An 11,213-nucleotide genomic window follows, 5' to 3' on the forward strand; every position below is an offset into this window, starting at 1 on the left:
ATCAAATCAACTCGCCCTAAGATACAACACAAGCAAATTAACACATACGAAAACAATATCAGTGATTATATCATCATATAAATGTCTTTCTAAATCCCACCAATATTGCACATAGGCCTAATCACTTTACAAATTCTGAGATATAATAATGACAACGAATATAATCATTGTAGTTGTACGTCAATTTGCCAGGAAGAAACATAATAATAAAGGGAGGATAAGCGGTAGAGAGAGAAAAAAAGAAAAAAATAAGAAAGGAAAGAGAAATAGAGGTAAATAACATATTTTATATCAATCATCATTGCCATGACATCTGTAAAATCCCAATTCAAGATGAGGTGATGATGATAATGACCAGTCAATGTCAATGACTATAAAAAAGGCAATGATTATGATGGTAAAGCTGATAATGAAGGAGGCGATAATGTTGTCGTGGAGATGATAATGACGATGATAATGATGATGATGGAGGTGATAATGATGATGATGAAGGTGATGATTATAATGATAATAATGGTGATCTTCAGAACAGTTTTACTGTTTTAAAGTCCCCCCCCCCCTCATCCCATCCCATCCCAACAACTTTCCAGTCCATGCAAAATAAATCATGCACCACACATTTACCCCTATCATAATTCATCCATTTGAAAGCCCAAGACTCCACCAAAAGACCTGCTCATCACATAACCAATTCCGACACATCCCTGCTGACCTGCAGCCTTCCTCAAATTATTCAATACTCAGTCACATATTCCACATGGAAACAGTTATTCCACATGGAAACAGTTACTTAACCCTATTCCCACCGGGGGGAGGGGGAGGGGGGCCAAAATGCCCATGCCCCCCCCCCCCGACGTTTCGCGTGATTATTCTACAACGCGTGATGCTCTCGCCACGACATTTTGGGACTTTTTTCTTTCAAAGTATCGCGCAACTTTTGAGACCAAATTTGTCGCTCCCGGGCATACCGTTTTGAGGCCACGCCCCTTTGAAAAAAATTCGTCGACCCAAAAATTGCTAAAAAACATGATTTTGTGTACAAATCCAATGTAAATTGTGTTTTTGCAATTAATTCATATAAAAATAAATATTTTTACTTTCAATGGCTGATAATGATTTATTTTAGCCTGATTATGCTTTAAAAAGTTTCTGCAACAAATTTTGACGAAAAAAACAACAAAAACAAAAAGTAAAAAACAGAGAAATACTGCTGACATAAGAAATTCAATAAATAAAAAAATACACAAGAAATAATTGTGAAGCCGAATTCTTGCTTCAATATTATTGTCGAGGATATTGAAAAGAATATGTTCACCAAAAATTAGAAGTCTTGGAGCTTTATTTTTGTACTCATAGGCAAAAAAATATATATATTTGTGCATAAATTAGCATAAATTAATCAATATAAAATGCATTGATTAAAATTTGAAAAATCTAACTGTACAGTCTTGTAGACTACATTGGCCTCTACCTTAGTGCAAATTTTCGCGAGGATCGCGTGATCCACGATCAAGATCTGAAGGGGGGAGGGGGGCAAAAAGCCCCCCCCCCCCCCCCCCGGTGGTTTCAAGTCCCTCAAAAAACCCGGTGGGATTAGGGTTAAACACAAACTTATCAAAAAGCGGACAGGCAGCCTCGGGTGGCCACGGGGGCAACCTCACGGGAAGCCTCATGTGATTCAGCTACATATAAGTTAACGGGTACTATTCAAAAGTCTAATTGCAAATGGAATGAAAGGATTCAGATATCGGTTTGTCTTGCATTTTGCAGACTGCAGTCGCTTGCCAGATCTTAACCAACAGAAATATTGATGAAGAGGGTGTTAGGGGTCCGTCATAATATTCTCTACTTTCCTAAGAATACGGACAGTGCACATGTCATGTCATTAAGACTGAAATTTTCTCCGAATATTTTACTTGCCTGATTCAATAACCTTTGAATTTTCAATTGGTCTCTCTTCCTTAGACTGCAATACCAGGAGAGGCAATCATATAGAATGGTGCTCTCGACAACAGCTGTGTAATAGTTTGAGAATGGGTTTGTCAACATGAAAGGATTTTAGTTTCCTCAAGAAGTGAAGCCTTTCATGGCCTTTTGCCAGTACTTGTTTGCTCTGCTCTACCCAGTTTAACGACTGATCAATCATTACTCCAAGATATTAATATATTTTGGAACAATTTCAATAACTGAGTTGTGGATGATAACTGGTCTTGAAACAACATTCTGTCTTTTTCTGTGATCAAATTCAGTTTCCTTTGTTTTCTTTTCATCAAATTTGATTTCATAAAGTAACGTTTATGAACAGGTAGGGGTGTAGACGGGGGGGGGGGGGGTGCATCCCCCAGCTCACAAGAGCGGGGGATGACATTGTACAATCTACCCTCGACCCTTTCGAGGGGGTTTCGTCAGTTTGTTTCTTTGTTTTTATGAATGGTTCTTTTTATCATTGTATCCTTATCAAAATTCTTTTTCTTATCATTATGTAGGCCTATATTGCCATTACCATAATCATCATGATTATATCGTCATCTTCGTTGTCGTCTCCTTGTCTTTCAAGTTTCAATATTTCTGATCCCTCATTGTCTTCTGCCTGTGATGAAGAGGCGTTTAACAAGACAACAGGGATAATCACTATGGATAATCATTTTGATCACAATAATCTTGTAAATTACACACAGTAAGCGAGCTTCTACACATAGGCGGCATTGACTTTATCGCTTGTATCGCGCCTTTAAAAAAAGCATTGCACTACTGAATCGTTACTGTTATAGGACATAACATTAACTCAACAGTTATTTCTTCTACTCTTTTGACTGAAAATTTTCTTGAAACTTCGACCAAAAATGTACGTGCAGTAGACCGTGGAATTATACAGTTAGGCATTAATGTAAAAGCTCACTCTTGTGGTAATAGGCACCCCTCTCACTCTCTCGATCCCGTTAAATACGGAATATTAATACACCTCATAATAAATATAGGCTTATACCAGCATAATGCACAGTAAAGATGTACACACTGAAATACAATAGCCACTGCATTCACATTGTCCTGCCAATATTTTTGTTTATCACTGTGTTTATCACTTTTTTTTTTGGATTGAAAAGTCTCATACTATTCCACCAAAGGTATATGCTCCAGATGGTTGATTTTCAAATCTACAAAATGCAAAAGCTCCCTCGTGTCTGTATACAGACAACATGTGGCCTATATAACTGTGGTATTGACTTTTTAATTTTCACATTATTTTGGTTCATTATAATCATTATTTTAACGTTTTCTCAAATGAATAGTTGCATTATGCTTTTCTTTACCCTTTCGGGCTACCAAAACTTGTCAAATTTCATTATCGGATGCGGCTGGGCCACCAAAAATGCAACTTGACTGTTTTGGTGACCGAACGGGCCACCAATTATAAAATCGCCCCAAAATTATGAACATAATCTTATTATATAGAACATGATCTATAGATTCTTAATTATGGTAATTTGAAGAAGGAAAATTCAGTCAAGAATTTGTGTACCGCTGAAAATGAGACTTGCAGGGCAATAATAATTATCATGATCATCTCCTCTTTATTTGCCTGATTTGATGTGCAATGACATTACATCACTCATTTTTTCAAGGCCAAATAAGTTATGATATGCTACACTATCATTGATATCATGACAATAATTTTCCAATATTCCATATCCTCCTTTTATCTTTGCTGTTGTGTTGAATCGTTTTCTCTTGTTTTTCCTCATATACAATTCGTCTTACAAAAGTCAGACAGACAGAATAATACATATCTTCCTTTGCATTAAAATTATCTACATTATGATGCGATTATATTTCGTGAACTGATGCTGAGAGAGTTGTGATAATGACGTACAGAATATCGGGAAGGTCTCGTAAAACTCGATGTTACTTGGGTCTGCGTATATACCTACGTATTAAGACACAAGTGTGCATAAATGTATTATGTGTGTTCATGACCGTCGGGTAAATATTCACACAAATAAACTTTATACCATCATCAGGTCGCAGGGGCACTGTCATAATGAATATTATATATATATATATATATATATATATATATATATATATATATATATACATACATATATATATATATATATATATATATGTATATAATATACACTATATATATATATATATATATATATATGTAATATACAATATATATATATATATATATATATATGAAGAAATAAACTGGTTTTTTTTTTTTTTTGAGTCGAACAAACTCATTCTTTATTGGCAAAAAAAAAAATGCATTACCAGTTTATTTCTTCATTTCTTCGTGGGGCCAATACATGAATTCTCGACATGTTTAATATATATATATATATATATATATATGAGCTTGCTTCCAAAAGGCACTAAATCCAACATTCATCAATGGATTTAGCGCCTTTTGGTTGAAAGCTCCTCATATATATGACATGATCCCAAACCCAAGAATGATGTAGAAGAAGAATAGCTCTTTCAGAATATATGGAAAACTCAAGATTGACTTGGTTGACCCATTTCACCTTTTTTTTTAGTCCACATGTAAAATCAAGGAGTGTGACTTTTTGTTGGTTTTGTGATGCACGGTCACAAATAGTATACTAGTACTATTTGCAAAATGACGTCACAAAGCATTTCTGAAATTGTGCCAAGCTTTGCACCATTACTCTGTGAAATGTAACAATTTTTGATAAACAATTGTTACGTCACAAAGCAATTCTGATATGCACTGCATGCGTCGTACCGTCACTCTAACAATTTCTAGGAAAAAAAACTATAGTGACGTCACAAAGCAATTTTTACATTGCGCACTGCAGCTCGTACCGTCAGTCTGTGAAATGTAGCAATTTCTTGTAAAGCAATTGTGACGTCACAAAGCAATTCAGACATTTCGTATTGCTTCGTACCGTCACTCTGTGAACTGTAACATTTTTGAACAAAACAATAACATCACAAAGCAGCCTGACATCGTGCGCTGCACTACTGTATAGAGTCCCTACACAACATCGCATCCACCACTACGACACGACTTTTCGCTTCGCATTTTCCCCATTTCCCCTTCTGTTGTTTAGATTTTTGATCCAAAATATATAAAAAATATACTTTGCCTAATTTCGTATAGTTAATACTATTGGTCGCGGTGTCGCCAAAAGAACTATTCTTTTCGAGGCTGCGCCCTTCAATGAACAGTTAAATGGATTCATCTCTGCCCATAGTTTTAACCAGAAACTCTCAAGGCAAGGTATATTTGTATACATAGTATTACCTCTTTGTCGTGTTATGAGGATGTCAATGAATCTAAAGTGGTCGTAGAGTATCGATAAAAGGTGCAATGGAGAAAGAGATAGTTATCCCGAAAAGTTAACCCCTGTATGGAAGGCAAGACACTTTTTTTTTCATGTTTCAATTAATTAACAGCATTCAAAACTTTTCGTGACCGTTAATGTTTGCTCTATCATATTTTATGATAGCGTAATTTTTTCGTTGATTGTAATTGTTTTATCTCGAGGCCTGCCAGATGACTGGAGGAACAATTTTATTTCATTTCATCTCATTCCATTTATCAAGTTTCCACACAAATTACATTTATAACATATATCTAAAGATATAGTAAAAATTTTTGTTTGAAAATTCACTATTAACATAGTTCAGTATTTGTGGGAGCAATATTGTATAGCAAAAGCACACCCTGTCGCCAGTGACATTTCCAGTTTACAGTATCATTCATAGTAACACAGATACTTTGATAGTTTGTTTGTTCACAATATAACTGTGGTTGTCCGCTTTTTAATCCATATATGATTTGCAGTTTATCATAGGTTAGCCATGTTTATAATTGAAATTTAATCTGTACGCATAAAGTCTGTAAATTGTATGTATCTATTAATGTTCCTTAGGGGCAGTATGTATGGGATCACATGCCTACGGGCAATAGTAATGTCTTTATTTTTGTGTGCCCTCACCTACATGTTGTCACGATCATTTTTGTGCTTTTGCATTCTTCCCAGCTGAACACTAAGATTCAGAGCGTTATGTAACAGCAACAGTGTGAAGCTCTATGTTTTGTATAAGTGTAATTTAAAGGGAAGGTAAACCCAAAGAGCAATGTGGATTGAGTGAAAGCAGCAACATTAGCAAAACACATTAGTGAAAGTTTGAGGAAAATCGGACAGTCGATGCAAAAGTTATGAATTTTTTAAGTTTTGGTGTTTGAACCGCTGGATGAGGAGACTACTAGAGGATATGACGTATGAGTGGACAAATATACAAAGAAAATATAAAGGAAATTCGACAAAAATTCACTTTTTTAGAATTATGAAAGAGCAATGGACCAACCGCTTTCAGAAAGCAGGGGGAATAATTGCTACCCTTAACATATGTCAATATCAAGTTGATGGAATTTGTAATTTTCATGAAAAATTGATTTTTATAGTATTTTCTTTATATTTTCTTGGTATTCTTGTCCACTCATACGTCATAACCTCTAGTAGTCTCCTCATCCAGCGGTTCCAACACCAAAACTTTAAAAATTCATAACTTTTGCATCGATTGTCCGATTTTCTTCAAACTTTCACTGATGTGTTCTACTAATGTTGCTGCTTTCACTCAATCCACATTGCTCTTGGGGTTTATCTTCCCTTTAAGATCAGCTGTTGCCTGTGAATTTGGTCAGGGTACTTGGCTCCGTTCATGCTACCGATTTTATTCGGTGTAGTTTAATGTCATTACGGATTCCAACAGCTCTCTTTGCGACCAATTATTTTCAGAATGTTGAGCTGTCTCGGATGTAAATTAATGTATTCTCCATTTGTTTTTAAACATTGCTCTGGTTTCCCTTACGGGATTCTTATCATTGATTTGTTATCTCGATGGTGAGCCAATCCCTAAGTATTTGTCGTCCCCTCGTCTCTTTGCTGGTTGCTGATATTGTTTGTTTTTTTCTCTCGTTCGAAATACGCTCGTTACTAGCATATGATTACGTCTATGTAATTCAAAAAATCATACGTCATATGGTAATTTCTGTGAAATTCCACACAAATTTATAACACATGAGGGATCTCATGAGCCAAACTTGTTTATCAGCATTACCCTGTTAAGTCCGACATAGTTTGGATTTTCTACATTTGTTGTTGTTATTATTTCGGAAGCCCACAGAGTCCTTCGAGGTATATTTGTCCGCTCGTTGTATGTGTTCCATGTTTGTCTTCTTCAACGTTACTGTGTTTTCTTGTCTCCCTTCTCTTTTCCGTTTTCCGTTCTTCTATACTCCGCAGCGTTGCTCTGCTAGTTCTGATTCTGACGCCATTCATGTTCGTCAATTATTACCGTATTCTGCCACATTCCGTTGGCTGGTCTTGTTATCTTGTGTATTGATGCATGCTATTCTAGTTTTATACGCAAAGCTGATTCTCATTGATACACATACACCCCATATTTCCAATGGTTGAGAACATGAATGCGCCGTTTCATTCCGTTTCAAATGATGACTTCTTTGAACTATTTAAACATATGTCAGAAACTGATACATTGAATGGGACAGATAGTGCACGAATTACCCCATATGATAGTCTTGTTGTTGATAATTTGAATTCATCCACAAATGAATTGCCTCATGATTTCAGTCCTGACTTAACTCAGAATGTTTTGTGTAATCATATCACTGTGAACCATTGTAAAGACATGTGTAATAATTTTCCTAAAGATACCTTTTCTTTGTTGCATCTGAACATAAGGAGCATAAACAAACATTTTGAGGACTTTAAATTTCTGCTGGAATCTGATACAAATCAACCATTTTCAGTTATGGGATTATGTGAAACCTGGTTAACTTCTAATTCAGGAAATTCTTTTGCAATAGATGGGTATAACATGTTTTTCAATAACAGGCCAGATAATAGGAGTGGTGGAGGTGTAGCGTTGTATGTATCACGTACTTTTGAATGTACTGTTCTTGACGATATTTCTAGAATGGATAGTTTTGTTGAATCTCTTTTTCTTGAAATTTGTATTCCAGGAAATTGAAATATCGTGGTCGGCGTATTGTACAGACTACCAAATTCAAGCTTCAAAGATTTTTGTATTTATCTTTCAGACTTGACACAATCCCCGGTTTTTCAAAATAAGGACTGTTTTTTACTTGGTGACTTTAATATTGATCTGTTGAAATTGGACAATGATAATATCTCAACCGAGTTTCTTCAAACATGTTTGTCTTCTTCCTTTCTTCCGCTTATTTCAAAACCCACACGTGTTACAGATCACTCTGCTACCCTTATTGACAACTTCTTTTGTAATGTTTTACCCCTCCCAGATTCTTTTATAATTCTGTCAGATATGACTGATCATTTTCCAATTATGACTCATTTTCCTCTTAAGACAATGGCTAATATTGTCAAACCTTCTGTATTTCCCTTATTTAGTCGCAGAGTGTCGCCTGAAAAGCTTGCTAGTCTGGACGCGGCCCTGGATAATACTGACTGGTCGAGAGTTTTAGAAAGTGATGATATCAATTTGTCTTTTAACAATTTTACGGAAATTTTTAATCACCATTTGGATGAAATAATTCCAAAAAAAAGAATAAATCAGATTATAAAAAGATACCCAGATTACCGTGGATCTCAAAATCAATTCTCCGTTCTATTAACAGGAAAAATCGATTATACTATAAATACAAAATGGAAAGGAATGAATTATCTAAGAATAAATATACATTTTATAAAAATACTTTAACAATGATTCTACGATCTGAAAAGAAAAGATATTATTCAAAGTTATTATTGAAATATAAGTTTGATATAAAAAGTACTTGGAAGGTTTTAAAACAGGACATGAATGTTGCAAGTAAAAATTCAGATATTGATAACATTAAGATGAATGATGAAATAATTCATGATTCTGTTCACATTGCAAATGCTCTTAATTCCTTCTTTTCAGAAATTGGTGAAACAATTGCTCAAAATATTCCTGCTACTCAGAACCATTTCACTGAATTCCTAGGTCAGTTTAATCCCAACTCTATATTTTTTACTCCTACTAATAGATATGAAATAATTGACATGGCATTTTCTTTAAAGAATAAACGAAGTTCTGGTTATGATGAGATTGATAATGTTATTTTAAAAGGTGTTATATCTTCGATCGCTGATCCTCTTGGTCATATATTTAATTTGTCAATATCTCAGGGCGTATTCCCTGAAAAAATGAAATTGGCAAAAGAAATTCCAATATTCAAAAAAGGTGATAAACTTGATACCAGTAATTATCGTCCAATTTCATTATTATCTCCTTTGTCTAAAGTTCTGGAAAAACTTATTTATAAGAGAATGACTAATTTTCTGAAACAATATAATATATTTTCAAATTCTCAGTTTGGTTTTCGTGAGAAGCACAGTACCAGTCATGCTCTCTTAAGTTTTGTTGAACGAGTGGCTCGTGCAATTGATGACCACTCTCATTTGATTAGCATTTTCTTGGACTTTTCTAAGGCCCTCGATACAATTAATCATGATATATTGCTTTACAAGTTATCACATTATGGAATACGTGGGAAGGCCTTGGAGTGGTTCAAGAGTTATTTATCCAATAGAAGACAGCTTGTTACAATCAAAAATGATAACTCGGTGATCAGAGAAGTTAAATGTGGGGTTCCTCAGGGAAGTCTGTTAGGGCCATTGTTATTCATTATTTATATCAATGATTTTTGTCAAGTATCTGAAGCTCTTTCTTTTATTCATTTTGCTGACGATACTAATGTATTTCTAGTTCATAGTGATATTGATGTTCTTGTACGAAAAGTTAATAGCGAGTTGAAGAAAGTAACAAATTGGGTCAGAGCTAATAAGCTCTCCTTGAATGTTCAGAAAACGAAATATATGCTTTTTAGTAATACTGTTGGCACTTTAAAGGACAAGTTCACCTTCATAAACATAAGGATTGAGAAAATGCAACAATATTAGTAGAACACATCAGTGAAAGTTTGAGGAAAATTGGACAATCGATGCAAAAGTTATGAATTTTTTAATTTTCTGTGTTGGAACCGCTGGATGAGGAGACTACTACAGCTTGTGAGTCATATGCGTACAACAGTATAAAGAAAATGTAAAAGTAAATTCAACACATTTTCACTTTTTTCGCATAATAAAAGAGCACTTGACTTGCCTCTTTCTTAAGGCAGGGGGAATAATATTACCCATAACATTTGTCGGTAACGATTCAGAGGAATGTGTACTTTTTTCAAAAGATGGAATTTTGTGAAATTCTCTTTATATTTTCCTTATATTGTTGTACGCATGTGACATCTAAGTTATTCATACACTGCAGTAGTCTTCTCATCCAGCGAGTGCTGCACAAAAACTTCAAAAATTCATAACTTTTGAACGGATTGTCTGATTTTCCTCAAACTTTCAATGATGTGTTCTACTAATATTGCTACATTCTCTCAATCCTTATGTTTATGAAGGTGAACTTGTCCTTTAAGTACTGACATAGTTTTGGATGACACTCCTTTGGAAAGAATTTCACATTTTAAATTCCTTGGGGTTATTTTAGATGAGAAACTTTCTTGGAAATTGCATATCGATTATTTTGTAATATAATTTCACGTAATATCGGCGTTATTAATAGACTAAAATTGTGTTTACCTAAAAAATCATTACTTATGTTATACTCCTCATTGATATTGCCTTACCTATTATGGCCTTTTAGTCTGGGGCAACACGCACCAAAATCTGTTGGATAGAGTGTTCCTTTTGCAAAAGAAAGCTCTTCGTGTCATTTGTTATTCTCCCATACGTTCTCATACAGATGCACTGTTTGCCTCTAATAAGTTGTTAAAATTTAGAGATTTGTTTTTATTCAATTTAGGTCAATTTATGTATATGTACAACAATAACCTTCTTCCTGATGTTTTCCATTCCATGTTCCTAAAAAATCAGTCATTTCATGAATATCCAACTCGACGCTCTAACGAATATCATTTACCTCTTTTCCGTACGATTTTAGCAAAGAACACATTTGTTTATACTGGCCCGAGCTATTGGAATTCCATGCATCCTGATATTAAAAATGCCCCCTCAATATACTCATTCAAGAGGAAATTGAAAGTTTCTTTATTGCAACCTTATTCTACGGAATAGAATTAACCAGCTGTTAAAACTTCTTTTCTATAAGAACCTTCGTTTTCACATATTGATTGCCAAGTA

The sequence above is a fragment of the Diadema antillarum genome, unplaced genomic scaffold (genome assembly GCF_040938485.1).
Source record: "Diadema antillarum isolate AM-2024a unplaced genomic scaffold, OU_Dant_1.0 scf00000014, whole genome shotgun sequence".
Lineage (NCBI taxonomy): Eukaryota > Metazoa > Echinodermata > Echinoidea > Diadematoida > Diadematidae > Diadema > Diadema antillarum.